At 35.5% G+C, this 26,371-nt stretch overlaps 2 long non-coding RNA genes and 1 other non-coding gene across 4 annotated transcripts in view; 1 reads left to right on the top strand and 2 right to left on the bottom strand.

Moving 5' to 3' along the window:
• The window catches only part of LOC145518618 (uncharacterized), a 356,357-nt gene that overhangs the window by 49,720 nt on the left and 280,266 nt on the right, over nucleotides 1-26,371 (bottom strand). The window lies entirely within an intron of this gene.
• LOC145518619 (uncharacterized) overlaps nucleotides 4,276-26,371 on the top strand; it is a 30,228-nt gene continuing 8,132 nt past the window's right edge. Inside the window, exons 1-3 of the long non-coding RNA XR_014063038.1 lie at nucleotides 4,276-4,447; nucleotides 4,750-4,869; nucleotides 23,421-23,478. This is a non-coding gene — a long non-coding RNA (uncharacterized LOC145518619). The remainder of the gene's footprint in view (nucleotides 4,448-4,749; nucleotides 4,870-23,420; nucleotides 23,479-26,371) is intronic.
• Nucleotides 10,142-10,213, bottom strand: TRNAW-CCA (transfer RNA tryptophan (anticodon CCA)). Its single transcript has one exon. It is a non-coding gene; the product is annotated as a tRNA-Trp (tRNA).

Here is a 26,371-nt window from a genome sequence, read left to right on the forward strand (position 1 = left end):
GAATAATTTAAAAAATACATATCTAATGCTTGTTAAATGGAAACTTTACTTTTAAAAAATTTTGCATGGACCTGGATATTTCTTTTTTTTTTTTTAATTTTCTCATGTTCTTATTTTCTAACAATTTAACCATTTTAATGTAATTCCTCTCTGTGGTGTGTGCTAAGTCACTTCAGATGTGTCCAATTATTTGTGACCCTATGGACTGTAGCCTGCAAGGCTTCTCTGTCCATGGGAATTTTCCAGGCAAGAATACTAGAGTGGGTTGCCATGCCCACCTCCAGGGCATCTTCTCGACCCTGGGATTGAACCTATGTCTTCTGTGTCTCCTGCTTTGGCATGTGGGTTCTTTATCATTAGTGCCAATTGTGTTACATAGAACTGAACTATTTTTTCTAAGTAAATTAAAATGAAATGGATGAATTACATGATGACTATCATTTGTTTGCCCTACTGTCACATTTAAATTTTTATGGTCTGTATTCTTCCTTTGTTTGAGAAATACTTATCCACTCTGTGAAAGTTAAATCATTTTTGGCCATATTGTGTGTGGCAAATGAGTGAACATCCCATATTAATGATCAATGTCTTTTCTTTCTAGGAAAATGTGAAGCAAAGGCTATTCATTTTGTTTATTATCATCTTCCCCTTTAGTATAGAGCTTGATAATTGGAAAAATGTTCACATACCCCAGACTCATTTCACATGTGCTTTCTTTTATCACTAATTAGTGATGCTGTCTCTTTTCCTTTAATGTGTGAAATTAGGTCTCCTTACTCTGACATGTCTTGTTAAAAGGGAGAGAAACAGTATGTTCATGTGGGTTCATGTGGTCTGATGAGCTCTAAGTATTCCATGACGTAATCATTTACAGGGCCAGGCAACAGGAGTCAAGTCAGGCATGGGGAGAAGTGTGCTATGATGATCTGAACTAAAATGATTTTTTTTTCAAAATATGTTAATTGCTTGATTTTATAAGTCACTGAGAGCTATGACTAAGGCAGGGACTGCATCTAAATTCAATTTTACATAGCATATTTAATGAAAATGAAAGGTCACAACATAAAAGTGCCTGGGGCATGCCATGATTTTAAAGCCAGATAATTCTTAAAAGTTGTTGCTTAAAATGCATATGCTTTCATTATAAATTAGTTTTTAAAATAATCAACTAACATAGATATTTAACTTAAAATGAATGTATACTCCTCAATTTCAAACTGGGTTTTAGGGCAAAGGACTTGTGATTCTATAAAATATAAGCTTTTTTTGTGGGGTACTATGTTCTGAAAATATTCATTAAAATTTTGAAATATTCTGAATTCAGACTCTTTAATCTTATATTTTAATTTTTATTGGAGTATAATTGATTTACAATGTTGTGTTAGTTTCAGGTGTTTGCAAGGTGACTCAGTTATACATATACATATATCCACTCTTTTTCACATTCTTTTCCATATAGGTCATTACAGAATATTGAGTAAAGGTCCCAGTTTGTCCTTATTTATCTGTTTTATATATAGTAGTGTGTATATGTCAATCCCAGTCTCCCAATGTATCCCTTCTCCCTGCTGACCCTCAAGTAACTATAAGATTATTTTATACATCTGTAAATCTGTTTTGTAAATACATTCACTTGAACCTTTTTTTTTAGATCCCACATATAAGCAATATCATATCATATTTGTCCTTCTTGGTCTGACTTACTTCACTCAGTATGACACTTTCTAGGTCCATCCATGTTGTTGCAAATGGCATTTTTTCTTTCCTTTTTATGGCTGTGTACAAAATGCTCCTTTCACCCCTGGAAATTAGTGGTTTTAGTGCACTGGAAAATCAAGGGTCTTTAAGTGTCTTTCAACAACCTTTTAAAATATGAAGTGAGTTACATTTCTATTAAAATCAGTTTTTCCTAACAATTTTGGTTCACATATATGCTATAATAAAAATAAAATTTTAATGTGTGTTGCATTGTCTGTGGAGTATGTGTACTTGCTGGGAAGGGAGATGTGTAGGTTGAAGCCTATAGGGGGAAATAGGTGAATAAATCCATTATTTTTTCATAATAGAGACAAAAATCTAAGACCCTTGAACTTGTAAATATTACTATAATTCCAAAGAAAACAGAAGCACAACAGGTAACTACTCTTTAATGAAGCCCAGTATGTTATTTAAAAATATGTATCATACAATTATGTCTATAGTACTTTATAGGTACAATATATAATAATATAGCATGAGATAATATAAGAGCACCAATCTTCAGTGGATATTTATGTCTATATAAATAGGTGAATAAAAATATCTATATTCAAGGTATAAACTCATGTGGACACTGCTATAAACATAGTCTCTACAGCAGTAGTTCATACATTATAACCATTCAATGATGGTTTTTGAGCAATTATTATTTCCTTCTATCTCAATTTATTGTGATATATTTTCTCCATAATACACTGCTTATATCACTGACATTCACTTAGAGTATAACTGGCAATGATAAATTTAATTTTTGGTAACATGAGCTCATTATTTTGGGAGTAATGTCAAAAGTCTTTACAGTGTTTTGTCAAAAATCAAAATAAATAAGTTGAGTACTAAAAAAAAAAAATCCCCTCTCTTCAGTATTAGAAACATGATTCTGTCATGAGTGAAAGACACCAAATGTTGAAAAGAGATAATCAACCATTCTTTCATTCACTCATTTATTAAAGAAACCTGTGTGCATGCTAAGTAGCTTCAGTTGTATTCGACTCTTTGTGAACTATGGACTGTGGCTGGCCACACTCCTCTGTCCATGGGATTCTCCAGGCAAGAATACTGGAGTGGGTTGCCATTTCCTTCTCCAGGGTAAAGAAACCTACTGTGGTTTAAAAAATAACAAGAAACATACTATTTCCTCAAGAGTTTTACAGACATACAGACACATAAGCAGTTGGAAATGTTAGCAATGTGCAAAAAGACACAACTTAACTAACTAATCAAGAATTTGGACAGCAGTGGAGAGGAGGAATCAGAGAAAGAGATGAATCTTGACCCAAGACTTAAAAAATAAACAGGAATTAACAGTATTATTTCAGTCACTTCAAGATATGTAGATCATAAATAAAATATATATTTTAAAATCTGAAAGAATATACAAACATGCATCCCCCCTATTCCTATTAATAAAGAATATTGAAGGCATTAATGGAGAAGGAAATGGCAACTGACTCTAATATTCTTACCTGGAAGATCCCATGGACAGAGGAGCCTGGCAGAGTACAGTCCCTGAGGTCACAAAGAGTTGGACGCTACTTAGTGACGAAGCAACAACATAACAGTCCACTAATCAACACTCAAAATTATTTTAAGCATTTAACACATGTATAGTTCTAAACATTTTTTCCCAGCCATGAATCTTGTCATCATTCTACGTAATTTTAATGATTTTATGGAAAAACAACCAAATAACAAAACAAACTTGCTCTTCATTCTTTTGAGCAATTTAATAGAAGATAACTCTTAACCACCATTGTACTTAAGGCATTCATTTTGTTGATTACCATGAAACCCAAATACTGTATCTATGAACTCTTAACTTGAAAATTTAATCTTTGTTTATGAGCACCTACTAAATCTCTAGTATGTTTTCATAATTATAGCTATTATTGTGTTTATGGATTTCTCTATCTTGCTTTCATCTATTTCTTTATCCAGCCTGGGTTACAAAATGTGAAATTTTAACCACTTTTTTGATATTATCAAGTTGCTTGCTATATGTTGAAATACAGATGCAGGCCCATTAGGAGTGTAGACAGAACAGGTGGAAAAGGAACAAAAAAAAAATCAACATATAAGAGAATGATTTCATACAACGAGTGTTATGGAGTAAATATTTGTATCCTCTTCCCAAATTCATATGTTGAAGCGCTAATTTCCAACGTGCTGTATTTGGAGATGGGGCCAATCAGGAAGTTCAGTTCAGTCGCTCAGTCGTGTCCGACTCTTTGCGACCCTGTGAATTGCAGCACACCAGGCCTCTCTGTCCATAACCAACTCCCGGAGAGTTCAGAAAGATTAATGCCCTTATAAAAAGGGACATCAGAGAGTTCACATTTTTTCTCTTTGCATGTGAGCAAAGATGTCATGTGAGTACAGAGCAAGAGGGTGGCCCTCTATAAGCCTGGAAGAGATTATCATCAGAGTTCTCATCAGAAACCTCTCCTACTGGACTTTGACCTGGGAATTCCAAAGCAATGACAAAACAAAGGTCTGTGGTTTAAGCCACCTAATATACAGTACATTGTTATGGCAGCTTAAGCCAACCAACATAGCCAGGGTCTTATGAACAACTAAGCAAGCAATTTATAAATTATGAGGCTACAGTTGGAGAATATTCTATGAGCTTAAGGTTCAAGAAAAGCCAAGCTGCAGAGAATGCTTATGAGAGTGAATGGCTGCTCACGAGGTAGTGATGGTCACTAGATGTGACAAGGTCAAGAGGACAAGGGATCAGGATGGGGTGGGTGAGACTCAGAGGGATACAGAGATGAGAGAAAGGAAGAGAATTTACATTTTTGGCCAGTAAGCAAGGATAACAGATATTACAAAGAGATATTTATTTACCCTAGTTATTGCCAAGATAATTTGTGCTAGTTTTCCTTCTTGTGAAAACAAATAAGTCTTCTGAGAATGTGGGTTCTACCATGATAGATGGCATTTATAAGAGTGCTACTGCAATCTTCTGATAGTGAATATTCTTTCTCTTAGAGTTGGCAAGGCAACTGTCATCTGCTTTGATGGTGTGTATACTAGGGTCAAGCTACAAGATCAAGACTCCATGAGTATGCTGTCCCAGGAGAGAGAACAGACATGGTCTGTTTGCATGCAGTGAGTTGACAGTCATAATGCTGGTGGCCAGAAGTGTGACCTCTGAGATAAAGGCCAGCATACAGTAATACAGAGTCAGAATAGTCACATCCATCAGGAGCACCTTGAGATTAGAGCCCATTTGGGTAGTGTCAGAAAGATCAGAGTGCTGTCTCCAGGGGTGATGTAATTTCTCATAATACTGCACACAGATTCTTTACATAACAAGAAGGTTAATGTTGTGATAACCCTATTTGCAAAAGAAACACCAAAATTTAATCTAGATTCCACATATAAGTGATATCATACATGAAATCTAAAAAACACAACTAACTAGTGAATATAACAAAAAAGAAAGTGAAAAAAGTGAAAGTGAATGTCACTCAGTGTGTCTGACATTGCAACCCCATGGACTGTAGCCTGCCAAAATCCTCTGTTCATGGAATTCTCCAAACAAGAGTACTGGAATGAGTAGCTGTTTCCTTCTCCAGGGGGTCTTTATGACCAAGGAATCGAACCCAGGTCTCCTCAGTGGGTTCTCAATCTTCCTAGTGGGGGAAGACAAAGGGGAGGAGCAAAATAGGGATAGAGATTAAGAGGTACAAAAGTTATGCATAGGTGAGGGTGGGACGTTCTGGGAGAATAGCATTGAAACATGTATATTATCGTATCTGAAACAGAACACCATTCCATGTTCGACGCAGGAGACAAGGGCTCAGGGCCGGGGCAATGGGATGACCCAGAGGGATGGGATGGGGAGGGAGGTGGGTGGGGGGTCCAGGAAGGGGAACACATGTAAACCCATGGCTGATTCATGTCAATGTATGGCAAAAACTATTACAATATTGTAAAGTAATTAGCCCCCAACTAAAATAAATAAATTTATAAAAAAAAAAGTTATGCATAAAATAGGCTACAAAGATATACTGTATAATATGAGGGAATATATCCAATATGCTATAATAACTATAAATGGAGTATAAACTTAAAAAGTTGTGAATCACTCTATTGTACTTATGTAAAATGTATAGTATTATACAACAATGATGCTTCAATAAAAAAAACTAAAAAAGCTCTTTAATCTATTACCTATGTTAAGCTATTTCTTCAGAGTTATTTTTTAAATATATCATTGGACATTGCATTTTGCTTTTCAGCTTTGTTATTTTGAGGGCTGCAGAAAAGTTTTTCTTGAGGAATACATCCCAGAGGGAAAAATTAAAAAAAAAAGAAAGTACTCAATAAGTCTATTTTTCAGACAAATTTCCTGTACACTGTAAGTGTAAAAAGACATGAAGGTAATTATTCATCATTAGACTTCCTACAGACACATCCCAGGATTTCACTTTTGAATACGTATTTCGATAACCATCGAGCAGTCAAAGCAACCATCTACAGTGTGACTTTCAGCCTCTGAGAATATAGGTTTTCTCATTATCCACAGGTAATTATTGAGTTCTACTGATTAAGTTCAGATACAAACACCGAATAAACAAGATGGCTGTTTATTAATGAAGAAGGTATACTTTTCAATTGTTGGAATACAAATGACTTTATCAAGAGCCTATCAGTCATTTCTCATAGAATGAAGTATTTGAGAAATCATGTTACTTATCAAGGTTTCCTTGGTATAGCAGAATTTAAAAAAAAACACTTGCCTTCCTTCTCCCTCTATTAAGAATATTATCTGTACATCCTTTTGAAGAAATCCTCTATTATATGTGTTCTTGGCAACATGACAGTCTCTGAAGCCTCCCACTACTGCCTCTCATGAAAGCTAAGAAGGAGCTAGACTCTCCCTCTGCTCCTCTGTATGGCGGACACTGAGGATATCCCAAGTGAGTCAGAGGGATTAAGGAGATCATCTGTCCCTGATCTCCAAATTGTAACTGATTAATGGAGAGATGGATCCAATGGTGGAGCACCGAGCCCATGGGGACATGAGTATTGGCACAGGGAGCAGTGTTCTTAAAGACCATCTTGGTTTGACTCCTGCTGCTTCGATTGTAGACCCCCAGGGCATTTTATCTGTTTTCTAACTGTTTCATCAGCCTTCCATCCATTTCGTTAGCCCACTATCGACTGAATCAATTTTATCTTATAGTGTTACAATTTTGCTTCATAATACACTAGGTGAGCATAAAATCAAGATATGAGAAAGGAAAAATCAGATTTCTTTTAGCTTCCAGATTTAGTATATTTTTCAGCTGGACAACAGGAGATGAATTCTGAAATATTTTTTTTCTGTGAATGACATTTCCATGCTTAGTAAACATTTCTTTGGGTATTTTTTGTTTAGTTCTTAGATAGGGTGTTCTTACAATCAAGTTCCCATTTTGCTGCTAAAGTAAAATTTACCCTGAATTCTTCACTGTTCACATGGGCACAGAAGAAGCTAGGTCTTTCCATAATGAATTGATTTAATTCAATGTACTTGAAGAGATGGACATGATATCCATTGATGTTTGCACAGTCATTAATGCAAATAATCTCACTAGGTAATTTAAACATACACTTACTAACTTAAAAAAACTACACACATATACATATATATTTTATAATATATATGTAAGAAAGTTTAACGTTGACAACTCTTTGAAAACCATCCACATATAGGACACAGTTCTGCAGCAAACAATTTTTATAAGTGTCTTATAAACAAGAGAACATCCCCCACTTTTAAAGTTGCTAGTGAATTTTGCTTCAAGTATTCCTGCACCACAAAGTACACAAAAATTTATGGTGTTTTGTCATCTTATCTGCCAAGTGATTACTTCATAACAATTTACACCTGAAACAAACCCCTCAAGGCATATGAGTAAAATGTTAATCTGTTTATAAATAATAGATTTAAAGACAACTTAGAAATATATTTACTTATATATCCTGAATATTAGAGCAATACACATATATTGAAAAGTAAATTAAGCATTAAAAAGAAAATAGAGTAATAAATATCACAAACAGTTCTATCATCCAATAGCAATTACATGCTATTTATAATTCAGTTTTATCAATAACATAATGACTGATCCATACACATCATATATATAGACCTTTAACAGTTTATTCATATGTCACAGAGCATATATACTTGCCAAGGCTCATTATATAGTGTTAAAACTGCTTTAGAATGGCAGTACCTGTATAAACTCTGAGTCCTAACGTGAGTGTCTACTTGTAACTTCTTTTCTTGCATGTTAGTAAAAGTCGGACGACTGAGCGACTTCACTTTCACTTTTCCCTTTCATGCACTGGAGAAGGAAACGGCAACCCACTCCAGTATTCTTGCCTAGAGAATCCCAGGGACGGCGGAGCCCGGTGGGCTGCCGTCTATGGGGTCGCACAGAGTCAGACATGACTGAAGTGACTTAGCAGTAGCAGTAATGTTCAGTTTAGATGTCTCCGATTTTGTAGAATAAATACAATATTTAATTATCATTAAGACTATTGAGATATTTCTTATATTTTCAGTTTTCTCATTTGTGAAGAATCTAATGACATGGTATTTATTCTTCTCAATGAATGCTTAGAGTTGTTCATATATTAAATATATATTATGTAATATATATCTCTATGGTTTAATTTCATTATGCATGTGTATGTTCAGTCATGTCCAACTCTCCTGCAACTCCATGGACTTCAGCTCACCAGCCTCCCCTGTCCATGGGATTTCCCAGGTAAGAATACTGGAGTGGGTTGCAATTTCCTCCTTCAGAGGATGGTCCCAGCCCAGGGATCGAACCTATACCTACTGTATCTCCTGCATTGGCAGGCTGATTCTTTAGCACTGTGCCACCTGGGAAGTCCCATCATTGCTAATACCATAACACATTAAAAGAATAACTGAACTATGAATAACAAAAAATATTGATATATCAGTGTATATTAATGAATTTTCCTTGTTATTAATTTGATTTAGTGTATATATCAATTCACTAATATTAAACATTCCTGAAATACACCTGAGTACCATGTACTTTTGCATCTATTCCTGGAATGTACATCATATTTTGGACCTTATTTTTTTTTTAATCTCAAATACAGAGGAAGGTTTAAGGTACATCAGTGATGTGTATTAGAGTAATTAGTATTACAAACAATTCTTAGGAACAGCTAATTTTCTGTTTTGGTAGTAATCATAATTTTTTGCCTAGATACTTTTAGCATACTTTTTTTTAAAATAATTTGATATTACATCATATTGGTGTTTATCTCGATATCATTTGCTCCCAGTAAAACTGTTTCCTCAGATGTATGTAGAGCTTGTACAACTGCTGTAATTATTATTGTATTTGTTGCATATTTGTTTAATATCTTGTTGCCTAATATGTTACTGATATGGTATAATATATAGAAGAAAATCTATGACAAACTTAGATAGTGTATTAAAAAGTAGAGACATCAGTTTGCTGACAAAGGGTCCATATAGTCAAAACTATGGTTCTTCCAGTAGTCATAAACAGATGTGAGAGTTGGACCATAGAAAAGGCTGAGCACTGATGCTTTCAAACTGTGGTGCTGGAAAAGACTCTTGAGAGTTCCTTGGTCAGCAAGGGGCTCAAACCAGTCAATCATAAAGGAAATCAACCCTAAATATTCATTGGAAGGACTGACGCTGAAGGTGAAGCTCCAATTCTTCGGCCACTTGTTGCGAACAGCTGACTCATTAGAAAAGCCCCTGATGCTGGGAAAGATTGAGGGCAATCGGAGAAAGGAGCAACAGATGAAGAGGTGGTTGGATGGCATCACTGACTCAGTGGACATGAGTTTGAGCAAACTCAGGGACTAGTGAAGGACAGGGAACCCTGGTGTGCTGCAGTTCATGGAGTCACAGAGTTGGACATGACTTAGCAACTGAACAACAAAAAATCTTGATTTATGGACATTTTCTATATTTTAATTTTTTCTTCTGCCACAAAGTATCTTGTGTGTATGTACATCAATATGCTGGTGTATAACTGTTTCCTCCATCTTGGAGAAGAAATAGATCCCCAGAAGTGCAATCATTTGATCAAAGGTACATTCAGTATTGCTTTCCAAGTAGGCTATCATAACTTTTATTCCCACAGGAAAAAGTACTATTGCTCCTACATATCTGATGAAACGTATTTTAATCTGTTTTTAAAACTGTAAATCTTATCAGGTGAGTGAGTGAGTGAGTGAGTGAAGTCGCTCAGTCGTGTCCGACTCTTTGCGACCCCATGGACTGTAGCCTACCAGGCTCCTCCGTCCATGGGATTCTCCAGGCAAGAATACTGGAGTGGGTTGCCATTTCCTTCTCCAGGGGATCTTCCCGACCCAGGGATCGAACCCGGGTCTCCTGCATTGGAGGCAGACGCTTTAACCTCTGAGCCACCAGGGAAGTCCTATCTTATCAGGTAGGGGTCAGCAAATGGTCAAATCTAACTAACCACATATTTTATAAGTAAAGTTTATTGCAACATGATCACACCAATTCACTTACTATTAACTATGGCTACTATGATGGAGACATCAGTTTGTTGACAAAGATCTATATAGTCAAACCTATGGTTTTTCCACTAGTCATTTATGGATGTGAGAGTTGGAATATAAAGAAGGCTGAGTGTCAAAGAATCGATGCTTTGTGGTGCTGGAGAAGACAATTAAGAGTCCCTTGGACTGCAAGATCAAACCAGTTAATCCCAAAGGAAATCAACCCTGAATATTCATTGAAAGGACTGATGCTGAAGCTGAAGCTCCAATACTAAGGCTACCTAATGTTAAGTGCTGCCTCATTGGAAAAAACGCTGATGCTGGGAAAGATTGGAGGCAAAAGTAAAGTGGGTGGTAGAGGATGAGATGTTTAGATCTCATCACCAACTTAATGCACATGAGTTTGAGCAAAGTCTGGGAGATAGCGGAGGATGTAGGAGCCTGTTTTGCTGTTCCATGGAGTTGCAGAGTTAGTCATGACTTAGGGACTGAACAACAATGACAGAATGACAAGATATGTCAGAGAGTTTATGTGGACCATAAAGCCTGAAATACTTGTTATTTGGACTTTTACAAAAAAAGTTTAGAAACTTCTAATAATTAATTGATTACCCTAATTGACTACTATTAGTTTCCAATAACTTTATAATTGAATATATATTTGACTACTTTGATCAGGTCTTTAATTCCTTATCTATATCTTTTGCCAATATTTATATGATAAGGTTTTCCTGGTTAAATTCTAAGAGATTATCTGTAATTGATTGCAAATATTTTCTAATACTTTATTTTCTATAGACTGTGCTTTTGAAATTTGTAAGTTTTAATTTTTATAAATACTCCATTTTTTTTTCTAGATAGCTACTCCGTCATGCCTGGTTAATATATCTCACTAATCCAAGCAAACAAAGAGATTATAATTTAATGAAAAAAAACTTTTAATTCAATAAAATTTAATTTTAATGGTTGTGATGTTATAAGCATCCAATTTTATTTTCATTTGTGGTTTCATCTGGCTTTTGAAATAATCTGTTCATCTATTGAAATCACATATAAACACAATCCCATATATACAACTTCTCTAAAGCCTTATAACATAACATAACTCTATTTCATATGGTTAAAAAATTACATGTAAAACCTAAACATGATGTTTTTCAATATTATTTCCACATAAAGCCTTAAATTTTACTGAAGGCTGTTTTTCCTAATTGAAGATTGCTTATGTTATCTAAATTTTTATATAATTTAAATGTAAAGTAGCATATAATTTTTTCTGCACGAGTAAGCAGTTTATACCATTTGTTACATAAACACTGTTTCTGTGAATGAAAAGGACATATTTTTTTATACATTATTGAATCCCAAACACTTAGCATAGTGTCTGGTATAGAATGAGCTTTAATAGATTCATTTTCAGCACTGTTATTGCATATCTAATATTTAACAATCTCTCAAGACCGAAAATACTGAAACACATTTTAAGCCATGCCCAGAAATATAATATGCTGTAGGAAGCTGTTGCTTAAAAAATTTAATGGATTTTAAAATAAATTTCCACAAAGGAGGTTAAAATAACTTCCTTTTCATCACATAAAATGAAAATATCTCTTATGAAGATAAAAGTTATTATTATAATAGCTATAAGTTTTGAACCCACATTTTGTGCCAGATGTGTGCTAGCAGCTTAATGGGAATTACACATGAAATTATGTGCAGCTAAACACTAATTGGAAGAAGGCGGGGCAGATTGGGTTATTAAAAAAATGGAGAAAGTGATACTTTAAATTTGGCAGCTGATTAACTGTATTAGGCGGATTAAAAAAAAAAAAAAAACAGCTTGGAGACTGGTGACATTTTTTCATCATTGTCCAAGCATGTGTTGCTCCAGATGATACTAGATAGTGGGAAATAACCTTTTAGGACAGTTATTACTGCATTCACCTGTGCATAAAATGTAGATTATCAAGTTTATAATCTGATAAATAAGAAAGCTTGTAATCAAATTGGTTTTTCATTGCATTCTTTGTAGTATAAATATGTATATATTAAACATTTACGTGTCATAAACACGATAATTTAGAAAGCTCAGAAATCTGGTTTTCATCTTACATTTCATATTCTAGATGACAAAAAAGTTAGAAGTATCATTAAACAATGTATTATAATGGAGCATATTCAAGATATTGTTTAGAAAGCTAAAAACTGATGTTAAAATTTAATTGTATTTTGGATCTGAGTCTTTTTAAGCAAAATTAGATTTTAAAGAAGCCAGAATTGGTTAAACATTTTACACAGAGTAAAATTCACAGTTTTAAATTTTAAATTCTAATGTTTCATAAGTGTATTTAGTTACTTAACCACCACATATTCTCAAAATTTCCCATTTTTCAGTCAGTCTCTTCAATCCTATCCAAACCACTGATCTGAGTACTTTCTAAATAGCTAGCATATGAATGGAATCATAAAGTAGTAGCCTCCCTGGGATTCTTTCACTATTTTTGAGATCCATACCTGTCAGTATGTCATTCCATTTGGTCTTCCTTATTGTCAAGTAGTATTCTACTGTATAGATGTACCAAAATTAGTTTATCCATTTGATGGTTAAGAAACATTTAATTTTTTGCCATCTATGGTGATTACAAACAAAGCTATTATACATTCAAATACAGGTTTTTGTGGATATACATTTTTATGTCTCTTAGGTAAACAATTAGAAATAAGATTAGAGGGTAACAGAGTAAGTGTATATATAATTTTTGAGAGGCTTTACAAACTTTTTTTTTCAAAGTAGAAATAAGATTTCAGGTATCTATCAGTTATATATAAGAATATCAGTTATATTATATTTCTACCAATGTTTGATATTTTGTAGTTACAGCCATTCTGATAATGTTTAGTGATATCTCACTGTGGTTTTATTTCTCATTTACTCAGTGCCTATTGGTGTGAACTGTCTCTTCATATGTTTATTTGCAATTATCTTCTTTAGTGAAATGTCTGTTTAAAGTTTGTACCCAAATGTTATTGTCTTTTTTTTATAACAAGTATTAAATGTCCTTTTTCAGAGGCATAGTCTGTGACTTGATTTTTCATTTTCTTAATGGGTTCTCTGAAGCAAAAAGTTAAATTTTGATGAACTATAATTTATCATTTTTCTTAAGATTAAAATTATGAAATTTGTGCTCAAAGACACATACTTTGTAATTATTTCAGTGGGAAAACAAAAAGATCAAAAAGAGGAATTTGCTGAGTGTCAATTTGTCACTTATGTCCAAATACATGCAAAGATGTCACTGTCTTTTGTCACAGTAATAGAATGTTTGCGTACTATAAATTTATAAGTATATCTACAGTGTTAAACTTTAATTACTGCTATTTTTCAGAATATTCTAAAGATTCCAATTATAAATTCATAAGATTTGGTGGGCATATTATATACATTTATTTTTTATATATTTTACAGTATAATAAGCACAGTCTCAGGGAGTCAAAGATCTTGAGTCTGAAATTTCAAGAAGTCATTTGAAAGACACACAGCTTTGGGAAATTTACTTATATTTGCAATGTCTTAACCTGTTAAATAAGATGTTTCTAATTATCAGAGTTCTGAATGATCATAATCATCTTCTTTTTTTTGTCCCAACACATGTAACCCAAGGAAATATTTAACAGTTCCATTTATTAAGTAGTGAGTTCTATCACAGTTAAAAGTATTTGTCTTGACAACTTTATGGTCATTTAAAACAATCCACAAAAATTGAAGGAAAAATACTGTAATTTAATTACCTTGAATCATTAACTATAGCAAGTATTTCCTTTTATTCAGTATATCAGATATTTCATTACAAAAAATTACCAATACCTATTAAATACGGTTCACTTTCAAAGACACAACATTCTATAATATAGATAATATAGCCAATATCTTATAAATAATTTAAATAGGGTATAATCTATAAAAATATTGGATCACTATGTTATTCATCTGAAAATAATATAATATTGTAAATCAATATACTTCAATAAAAAATTTAGATTTGAATGGAAAAAGATCAGATCTACATTGCAGTACATGATCTATGACAATGCCAGGTTATGAGACATTTTTAAAGCAATATTGGAAGCAGTATGACAATAAGTGAGGCATGATTTAATTCCATCTGAGTAATAAATTCACGAAGAACCTTGCCTATGTCCATAAAAGGAGAGGAACCTTTGTTTAACTGCAACAGCAACAACTCTATGTAAAACCTTATCAATTCCTGTACCTCACTGTTGTGATATAGTAGATAACTTCCAATCCATGCTGATTAAAACTCTATATATTCTTTAAGATAGAGCTTTTTTAAAAATTTCAAACATATAGCAAAGATGAAATAATTTTATAGGGAATATCTACATATTCCAATCTGAATTCTAATGTTAATATGTTGCCATACTTGCTTTATCATCTGTATATCCATGCTTCTATCCATGTATTTGTCCACCTTATTTTCTGAAGCATATCAGAGTAAATTAAAGACTGTCAATATGCTTACTCCTAAATATTTCAGAATGCATTTTTTAATTAGAGTTCAATAAATGTTGACTTTTTTTTTCTTTTGGTGTAAAACTGAATACGAAAAAGTTCACATATATTAAGGGTATGCTGGCTGAGTTTATGTACATAGTTAAATGCATGTAACTATATATATACATATGCTTTTAGGAACTTTTATTTTTTTCTACTAACTGTAGATTTCTACTAAATTGCACCTAGAAATATTTAATATGAAATATTTTATCAATATTCAGTTATAAATATCCCAAATTTATACTGTGACTTCTTCTTTGAATACTGCATTATTTTGAAGTTTAAGTACTGAGATTTAAATGTGTTTATTATTTCAATTACATTTTTATCAAATAGCAAATTCAGATGCTTGCTGTTATTTGAACATTGTTAAGATTTTCTTTATAGCCTAGCTCATGTTAAAAGAGAGAAGGCAATGGCACCCCACTCCAGTACTCTTGCCTGGAAAATCCCATGGACGGAGGAGCCTGGTGGGCTGCAGTCCATGGGGTCGCTAAGGGTCGGACAAGACTGAGAGACTTCACTTTCACTTTTCACTTTCATGCATTGGAGGAGGAAATGACAACCCACTCCAGTGTTCTTGTCTGGAGAATCCCAGGGGCGGAGGAGCCTGGGGGGCTGCCGTCTATGGGGTCGCACAGAGTCGGACACGACTGCAGCGACTTAGCAGCAGCAGCAGCAGCATGTTAAAAGTGCTCATGTAATTGAAAACCATCCATGTTTCTGTGCATTAAATGTAGTGATTTATACATGGTATCTTCAATCATTTTCATTATTTTGTTGCAACTGTCTACTGTTTGTGTGTTAGTTGCTCAGTCATGTCTGACATTTGTGACTCCATAGGCTGTAGCCCACCAGGCAAGAATTCTCCAGGCAAGAATACTGGACTGGGTGGCCATTTCCTTCTCCAGGGGATCTTCCCTACCCAGGGATAAAACCCACGTTTCCTAAACTGCAGACAGATTCTTTATCAGCTGAGAAAACAGGCAAGCTCAAAACTGTCTAAATTCTTTTCAATTTTTGTTTCTGATCTATTACCAAGAGAGCGCTGTTAACATTCCCTCATTCCCATTGCATTTTAATCAGATACTACTGTAATTGTTTTTTTTTTTTTTTTCCTTTCCTTCATATAGTGTTGAGTATTATTAGCTAAATGTTACATTTGGGTTGTTATAAGTTTTTAAGTAATATTTTATTTTTTGTTGTTTTTCTTCAGTCACTCAGTCATGTCTGACTTCTTGTAACCCCATGGACTGCAGCACCCTAGGCTTCCCTGTCCTTCACCATCTCCTGGAGCTTGCTCCAATTCATCTTCATTGAGTCAGTGATACCATCCAACCATCTTATCCTCTGTCCTCCCCTCCTGCTGCTTTCAGTATTTCCCAGCATCAGGGTCTTTTCCAATGAGTAGGCTCTTCGCATCAGGTGGCCAAAGTATTGGAACTTCACCTTCAGCATCAGTCCTTCCAATGAATACTCAGAGTTGATTTTCTTTAGGGCATGGGCTTCCCTGATAGCTCAGTTGGTAAAGAATCCACCTGCAATGCAGGAGAGCCAGTTCAATTCCTGGGTCAGGAAGATAGACTGGAGAAGGGATAGGCTACCCACTCCAGCATTCTTGGGCTTTCCTTGTGGCTCAACTACTAAAGAATCCGCCTGCAATGTGGGAGACCTGGGTTCGATCCCTGGCTGACAATTTACAGCCTTGACCTAAACTTTTCCCAATTTGGAAGATCTCCTGGAGAAGGGAAAAGCTACCCACTTCAGTATTCTGGGCCAGGAGAATTCCATGGACCGTATAGTCCAGTCATAAAGAGTTAGACACGACTGAACGAGTTTCACTTTCACTTGGGCTTCCCTGGTGGCTCAGATGGTAAAGAGTCTGCCTGCAATGTAGGAGACTCGGGTTCGATCCCTGGGTTGGGAAGATCCCCTGAAGAAGAAAATGGCAATACGCTCCAGTATTCGTGCCTGGGAAATTCCCTGGATGGAGGAGCCTGCCATGGGCTCACAAAGAGTCAGACAAAATTGAGCGACTTTCACTTTCCTTTGGGAAAGATTGGTTTGATCTCTTTGCAGTCCAAGGGACTCTCAAGAGTCTTCTCCAACACAATTTGAAAGCATCTATTCTTTGTTGCTCAGCCTTCTTTATGGTTCAACTTTCACATAGATACATGACTACTGGAAAAACCATAGCTTTGACTATACCAACTTTTGTCGGCAAAGTAATATTTCTGCTTTTTAATATGCTAAGTTTGTCATAGCTTTTCTTCCAGGGAGCAAGTGTCTTTTAATTTCATCACTGCAGCCACTGTCTGCAGTGATTTTGGAGTCCAAGAAAATAAAGTCTGTCACTGTTTCCATTGTTTCCCCATCTATTTGCCATGAAGTGATGGGACTGGATGCCATGATCTTGTTTTGGATGTTAAGTTTTAAGCCAGCTTTTTCACTCTCCTCTTTCACCTTCAACAAGAGGATTTGTAGTTCCTCTTCACTTTCTGCCATAACGGTGGTGTCATCTGCATATCTTAGGTTATTGATATTTCTCCTGGCAATCTTGATTCCAGCTTGTGTTTCATCCATCCTGGCATTTTTGCATGATGCACTTTGCAGAGAAGTTAAATAAGCAGTGTGACAATATACAGCCTTGACGTACTCCATTCCCAATTTGGAACCAGTTTGTTGTTTCACGTCCAGTTCTAACTGCTGCTTCTTGACCTGCAGAAAGATTTCTCAGGAGGCAGGTAAGGTGGTCTGGCATTCATATCTCTTGAAGAATTTTCCACAGTTTTCTGTGATTCACACAGTCAAAGGCTTTTGAATAGTCAGCAATGCATAAGCAGATGTTTTTTCTGGAATTCTCTTGCTTTTCTAGATCCAGTGGTTGTTGGCAACTTGATCTCTGGTTGCTCTGCCTTTTTTAAATCCACTTGTACATCTGAAAGTTCTTGGATCACACACTGTTAAAGCCTAGCTTGAAGCATTACATTGAGCATTTTGAGCATTACATTGCTAGCATATGAAATGAGTGCAACTGTGCAGTAGTTTGAACATTCTTTGGCATTGTCCTTTGGGATTGGAATGAAAACTGACCTTTTCCAGTCGTGAACAATCCCTCATTCTCACTGCATTTTTAACAATGATCTTTGTAATTACGTTTTTTCTTTGCTTCACACATTTTGACTTTTATTAGCTAAATTTTACACTTGCATGTGTGCATGCATGTATATGTGCTAAGTTGCTTCAGTCGTCTCCAACTCTTTTGCGACCCCATGGACTGTTGGCCACCAGGCTCTTCTGTCCATGGGATTCTCCAGGCAAGAGTACTGGAGTGAGTTGTCATTTCCTCTTCCAGGGGATCTTCCCATCTCAGGGAGCAAAGCCACATCTCCTGCATCTCCTGCATCTCCTGCATCGTAGGCAGGTTTGTACCCACTGAGCCAACTGGGAAACTTACATTTGTGCCATTATAATGTTTTCAGTAATTTAATATTTTATTTAATTGTAGGGATTTTCTTCATTTTGATACTTAATAATATCAGTAATTATATAAGATTATTTTACTAATATTAATACAACTTATTCAAATTATTTGGTTTATATTTTTTAACCTGAGGTATATGTGGGTGGGTAGGTATGTATGTGTGTATGTATCATCTATCTGCTTGTCCATGTATCTTATATCCCATGTCTTTAAACCTATATCATTTTGATTTGGATTTGTCTTTAATAATTTGAATATTAGTTAATTTACATTTTTGTTCAATTTTTTATTTACCTTTATTAAATATCATGGTGTTTGTATTTATTATCATTAATGTAGTTTTAATAATTTATACATCTTACCTTGTATGACTATCACTCATTTTCCATAGTTTTTCTCTTAATGGATTGACCAAGTTTTCTCTTTTCTTTTACTTGCTACCTAGTCCTGCCAACTCTAAAGATTTGGAATGTCTACATCTATCATTTTTCTTTTTGTGTTTATCTTTTAAAAATACATGCAGATTTTTCTTAAAGGTGAAAATCTAACTAGCATCTAGTCTCTACAGTTAAAAACTTTAAATCTGTTCATTATGTTATATGAGCCTCATAAGGGGTTTCCCAGGTTGCACTGGTGGTAAAGAACCCTCCTGTCAATGCAGTAGACATAAGAGATGTGGGTTCGACCACTGGGTCAGGAAGATCCCCTGGAGTAGGCATGGCAACTCACTCCAGTATTTTTGCTTGGAGAATCCCATGAACAGGGGAGCCTGGTGCACTACAGTCCATGGGATCACAAAGAGTCAGACACGCCTGAAGTGACTTAGCATGCGTGCAGCCCCATAAGGGTGCATATTACATTAATGACAACATTTTCCACCTCTAGAATTAATCTTTTAAAATTCCTCTATATAGCAATTTATTTTCTCCAAATTTCTTCTGAAATTTTATTCCTTATATCTGGCTTCAGTGTTGCTTTTGTTGAAATGCCGTCTTGAGCAGTTTATGCAGCTCAGTTATCTTAGTGCTTTATGCTGATTTTTACTAAAAATAGTTTATTTGCATTTAAATCAAACAAGAGGTTATTGGGTATTTGATTCTAACTTGGTAACATTTTGTATGAGCAATTTAAAGACATTATTTTATAATTTTCTGGCTTACATTTTTGCTTTTAAGAAATATTCTATCAGTCTAGTAGCCTGCATTTTCTTTGCAGCTGCTTTTAACTTGATTTCCTCTGTCCTAGCTGACTGTTGATACTCATTTACATTTACTACTTTTGCCCCAAACCATGTTTCCTTAGCCTGAGGACTCAGGTTTTTCATTATTTCTGAAATACTATTTTAATATCGCTTCTTCCCTAGCCTCTCCATCTAAAGTCTTTATTAGATGCTCCACGTCTTCTATTCCTTCTTTTTAACAGATTTTGAAGCATGATCATTTGAATCATGTAATCGCTCTTTTTTAAACTCTTCCAAAGTTCCCAAAGAACTTGGATCTATAACACAGATCTTGGCTATGAATTGCAAGTCAGGGTCTGGCCATTTGCTCATTTACACACTTCATTTCTCCTCACATCTCTTTCTCTATTTACCCTCAAGCATGACAATCTCAGTCACACAGATTTAAAATGAGAAAGACGTTACCAGAAACATTAATTTTGGACTAAATTAAATGTGTTACAAGTAGAGAAGTCTATAGTTACTGAACAGAAGTAGTTATCTAATGTCTGGAGGAGGGCATGGCACCCCACTCCAGTATTCTTGCCTGGAGAATCCCCAAGGACAGCAGAGCCTGGTCCGTGGGGTTGCAAAGAGTCAGACATGACTGAGCAACTAAGCACAGCACAGCACAGCACACACACCACAGTTAAAGGGTGATGCTTAATTTGGAAGATGAATTAATTAAACAATAAACTAATAAAGAGCAGAAATTACATCAAATGTCATTTTATCATTTTGGTCATGAATAGCACCTTGTACAGTTTAAGTGCTTAATACTGACTCAGAGAAATGTAATTGATTTTGATGGAATAGAATTTTTAATGAAAACTGTCTGCAGGTAGCAGCAAACATGAGAACTTTAAAGGCCACAAATGTAGTTAATACAGGAAAATTCACTAAGCTCTGTGTATTTTTTTAATTGAAATAGATCTGACTTATTCTGTAAGTGCAAGGTATGTATCATTAAACTTTGAATTTTCCTCAAATACTCAACTAGTAAGTGTAATATTATGAGAAAAGCAAATAAAAATCAGAATATATCAGTCTTTGAGATGAGATAGACTTACCTTACTTTCTTTTCTATAGAAAATAATGAAATTTATATTATCCCATAGTTCAAATTTCGCTGCATAAACCGTACTGGCAATTACCATAAAAACGTACAGTGCCTAATAAAAGTGAATCCACTGTTTGGAATAAAACTTGCCTTTTATTGAAGTCAGAGTCATCACATTTCTTCTACCCAACTTCTTGAATAATAAGGATTTCTACTTTCTTTAATGTTCTGAGAATTTTCTTTCTGAACAATATAAAGGCTTATATTATCATGCAGAGGAAAAGGTATAGGCTTCTATTGTGAATGTGCTGCGATATTCCATTTAAATAAAGTTGATTCAGCACAAGTTCTCTAGATACTAGCAATTTTACAGTTTGAATAAATGTAAAACGTCTGCCTGGGTTGAGGCTCACATTACATACAAGCTTTCTATCATGAGAGACTTTCTTGGGATTTTTTTAACAATACATTTGGAAAGAAAGACTGAATAAAAAGATATTATTTTTTTTTCTTTTGTGGATGTGATATAAATATATTTAAATACACCTTTGGTGATTAACAAATAGTAATCATGGATTCAAGAGGCCTCTATTGTTTAATACTTTAAGACCTCACATTTTTTTGTATAAAATTAATTTGAGTTTTGAATATGTGTAAGGGTTTATAAAGTCATTAAATTCAGAATATTTTGAAGACTTCTTTATGTGGTATCATTCAAACCAATAATACATTATTAAATCTAATGCCAAATTATTTGTTTGGCATAATAATAAAAATGACTGGGATGTTTTGAAAGTAATTTTTTTCTCATAAATGAATATAACCAAGTTCATTCACATTGAAACATGAATATCTAAAAATATTAATGTATGGAATGCAGTGAATATAAGTAAAAGGAAAATCACAAGAGTATGTTTTAAAAATAATGGAGTGAGAATGAGATCTCTCATACAAAAATCTATTTCTTTAAGGGGAAATTTACCTGTTTCAAATCCCACATTAGGCTAAAAGTTTAATACTAGATAAAACATACTCTGTGTCAAATATTTTTTAGTCACACTAGTGGTCAGTATTATATATAGTGTCAGCTGAAACATGAACTTCTGTGTCAGAAATTTCAAAAGTTCATTAATTACATGAATTTTAGTAAGTTAATCTCCCCCTGATCAGTTTTACATCCTTAAATTTAATAAAAATACTAGTACCATTTCAAAGGATTGTTGTGGAGTTTCATTGAGATAATATTTACAGACACAATTAAAACAACACTAGGTACAGATTAAGGAGAAGGCGATGGCACCCCACTCCAGTACTCTTGCCTGGAAAATCCCATGGACAGAGGAGCCTGGTAGGCTGCAGACCATGGGGTCGCTAAGAGTCGGAAATGACTGAGCGACTTCACTTTCCCTTTTCACTTTCATACATTGGAGAAGGAAATGGCAACCCATTCCAGTGTTCTTGCCTGGAGAATCCCAGGGACAGCGGAGCCTGGTGGGCTGCCGTCTGTGGGGTCGCACAGAGTCAGACACGACTGAAGCGACTTAACAGCAGCAGGTACAGATTAAATACTCAGTAAATGTGAGCTTTTTTACCTCCTAATATTTTTTAAAAATCCACTCTGTCAGTTTATTCCTGGAAAATGCATACAATTAGTGCATATTACATAGATTAAGAAAAATAAGAGGGAGAAAGTTGTATCATGTAAATCTTAGAGCCTCAGGGGGAATACTGAGTTGTTATGTATTTCAAAGTAGGAAAATGCTTGTAGCAGATTCTGTTGTTCTCATATAGAAAAGAGAACTCTGCTTCTGTTTATGGGGACCTCCGTGGTCAGCTAAACATATACTCCAATGTTTCCCTTCTTGTGAAATTAAATATGACCACACTGCAGAGCACTTGGCAATGGTAAGTGTTGGAAGCAGTCTTTCCTATAGCCTCATTAAAAGACAGCTTTCACTTCTCTTTTCCTTCTTCCATCTCCAAGTCTGAAAATATAGCAGTCATATTACAGGGAGGCAACATATGGTCAGACAGCCTGGAACCTGGGACCTGGGACTCTACTACCACGCATACACCTGGACACATATCTCCTCAAACTAACTACAGAGAAACTATAAGAGACTAAAAATAATTGCGTATATGGGCAGTTGGGGAAAATTGCGGACAATATACAAAAGAACCAAAAAGCCCAGCTGCCACTTTTGAAATGACAAGAGCAAAAGCGGGGCACTGCATATGCTCCTGCATTCAACACCACCAAAGGAGGGGGCAAACCACCTAGGTCATCCCACTGGTCTGACCCCTGGACACACCTCTGCTCTCGTCCGACATAAGGAGCCAGCTCATCCCCCTTGGAGAGTGACTGAGCGAGCAAGGGAACCTGTTACTGGTTCTTGCCCACTGCTGTGTCAAGGGCCCCAATAAAGCCTTGCCTGAATTTCTTGACTGGCCTCTAATCAATTTCTATTGATTAAGAAAGTCAATAACCCTGGTCAGTAACAGTATTAAGATGGAAAATGAGAATACGAATGCTGGCCAAAAGATGGAATCTGAGTCCTTGTTAGGACAAAGTTGCAGAGATGAACTATCTATACCTAGACCTCATTTTATGGTAGTAAAGCATATATCTCTGTGATTAAGCCACTATGAAAGTTCCTTTTCATTATGTATAGTTAAAAGCAACCTGAATTGATACAAAACTGATGGATGAAGGAAACAGCAAAGGTGCAAAGATACTCCATTCATACCAAAAATGTAACCTTTGTTTTATTAACAGTACTCTGGGGACTTCCCTGACATTACCATGGTTAAGACGTCGCCTTCCAATGCAGCAGGTATGGATTAGATTCCTGGTTGGAGAGCTAAGATCCCAAATGCTTTGTGGCCAAAAAAATTAAAAAAAAAAACAACACATAAAACTGAAGCAATACTGTAACAAATTCAATAAGACTAAAAGTGGTCCACATTAAAAAAAAGAAAAAGTACTATGCCATCTTGACAATCTTCCTTTGTCATTTGCAATTATTTCTATTGTTTTCTCTAACACCTTAGTCATCTCTTTTCCATCTTCTTTTCTGGTTTACTGTCTACTTGATCATTCAGGTTTACAGATCATTCAGGTTTACTGAAGTAGCCCACAATGTATTATATGTCCCTGCCTCCATACTCATGTATAGCTTCTTCCCAGATTAGCTGTAATTGACTATGTGACTTTCTTTGGCCAGATATTTTAGCAAATATCATTCAAGCAGAAGCTTGAAAAATATGGGCATTGAAATCATCTCTTTTTTGATTTTGGAACTATGTTCCCATGTAAAGAATCCCAAGCTAGCCTGATCAAAACGTGTGGACTGGGAAATAGCTAGGACTAACTATCAATCAAATGAGTAAGGTTATTTTAAAACATCTAGACCAAGACACAGTGCTGAGTAATCTCATTTGAAACCAGCCAAAAAACACCTAGTTAAACTAAACACAAATTGTTGACATGGATGAAAGTAAACAAAATTACTGTTAATTTTAAGCAACTTAGTTTGAGTGTTGTTTAATACACAGAAACAGATAATACAAGTTTCATAAATGATTTATATGTTCTTCCATTATATGGGTATATTCTCTTGCCATCACTCCCAGACAGATACCATCAAATTATATCTCTCATTCAATTCTCCAGACCCTCACTTCCAATACTCTTCTCAACATCCCTTCTAAGAGAATATTACCTATGTGGGGACTTCAAGCTAAACATGTTTGTTGTTTTTGTTGTTGTTCAGTCACTCAGTATGTCCAACTCTTTGCAACCCCATGAATTGCAACACTCCAGGCTTCCCACTCCTTCACTATCTCCCAGAGTTTGAAAAACTCATGTCTATTGAGTTGATGATACCATCCAACCTTCTCATCTGGTGTCACCATCATCTCCTCCTGCCTTCAATCTTTCCTAGCACCAGGACTTTTTCCAATGAGTTGGCTCTTTGTTATCAGGTGGCCAAAGTATTGGAGCTTCAGCTTCAGTATCAGTCCTTCCAAAGACTACTCAGGGTTGATTTCCTTAGGATTGACTGGTTTGATCTCCTTGTTGCCCAAGGGACTTTAGAGTCTTCTCCAGAACCACAGTTCCAAAGCATCAATTCTTTGGCACTCAGCCTTCCTTGTACTCCAACTCTCACATCTGTACATAACTGGAAAAACCATGGCTTTAAGTATGGACCTTTTTGGGTAAAGTGATGTCTCTGATTTTTAATACACTGTTTAGGCTTGTCATAGCTTTTCTTCCAAGGAGCAACATGATAGCCACTGGTCAGCAAAAGTCCTAAGAAATGAATAAATCCTGAACAGTTAACAATCTGTTCTCATGAGCTGCTACATGCTAGCTGCAGCATAACACTTTCTGAAGAGCCCTTCATTTCTCTGACAGAATGCCCAGTGCACTGTGAACATAATGGGGTCCCACAGTGCTCGGTCCATTTCTTTCCTCCTCACTGTTGTATTTTTAGTGGTGCCACAGTGCTCAACTTACAGAATGCAACTTATAAAATGGTATTAAGTAATATTCCATTGTGTATATGTACCACAGCTTCCTTATCCATTCGTCTGCTGATGGACATCTAGGTTGCTTCCATGTCCTGGCTATTGTAAACAGTGCTGCGATGAACATTGGGGTACACGCGTCTCTTTCAATTCTGGTTTCCTCGGTGTGTATGCCCAGCAGTGGGATTGCTGGGTCATATGGCAGTTCTATTCCCAGTTTTTTAAGGAATCTCCACACTGTTCTCCATAGTGGCTGTACTAGTTTGCATTCCCACCAACAGTGTAGGAGGGTTCCCTTTTCTCCACACCCTCTCCAGCATTTATTGCTTGTAGACTTTTGGATAGCAGCCATTCTGACTGGTGTGAAATGATACCTCATTGTGGTTTTGATTTGCATTTCTCTAACAATGAGTGATGCTGAGCATCTTTTCATGTGTTTGTTAGCTATCTGTATTTCTTCTTTGGAATATTACTCAGCCATTAAAAAAAAATACATTTGAATCGGTTCTACTGAGATGGATGAAACCGGAGCCCAGTATACAGAGTGAAGTAAGCCAGAAAGAAAAACAACAATACAGTATACTAATGCATATATATGGAATTTGAAAGATGGTAATGATAACCCTATATGCGAGACAGAATAAGAGACACAGATGCATAGAACAATTTTATGGACTCTGAGGGAGAATGTGAGGGTGGGACGTTCTGGGAGAATAGCATTGAAACATGTATATTATCATATGTGAAACAGAACACCATTCCATGTTCGATGCATGAGACAAGGGCTCAGGGCCGGAGCAATGGGATGACCCAGAGGGATGGGATGGGGAGGGAGGTAGGTGGGGGGTCCAGGAAGGGAAACACATGTAAACCCATGGCTGATTCATGTCAATGTATGGCAAAAACTATTACAATATTGTAAAATAATTAGCCCCCAACTAAAATAAATAAATTTATATTTAAAAAAAAAAAGGTATTAAGTGAAAGAAAGAAGGAATACATGAATGTTGATATTTCCCCACCTTCCAGGGCAGCACCGAGGGCTAGAGAGTGTCTGAAATTAAATATCTCCATCCTTTCATTCTGTAAGACTCACATAAGATCACTTGGTGAAGATATTGAAATGTATTTGTGTAGGTTGAAAATGCATAGCTAGTGATTTTGATCTGACCTGTGTTGAAAAACACTATTTTAAAT

Source organism: Giraffa tippelskirchi, chromosome 8 (genome assembly GCF_054371585.1).
Source record: "Giraffa tippelskirchi isolate mGirTip1 chromosome 8, T2T-mGirTip1v1.2.pri, whole genome shotgun sequence".
NCBI classification, from domain to species: domain Eukaryota; kingdom Metazoa; phylum Chordata; class Mammalia; order Artiodactyla; family Giraffidae; genus Giraffa; species Giraffa tippelskirchi.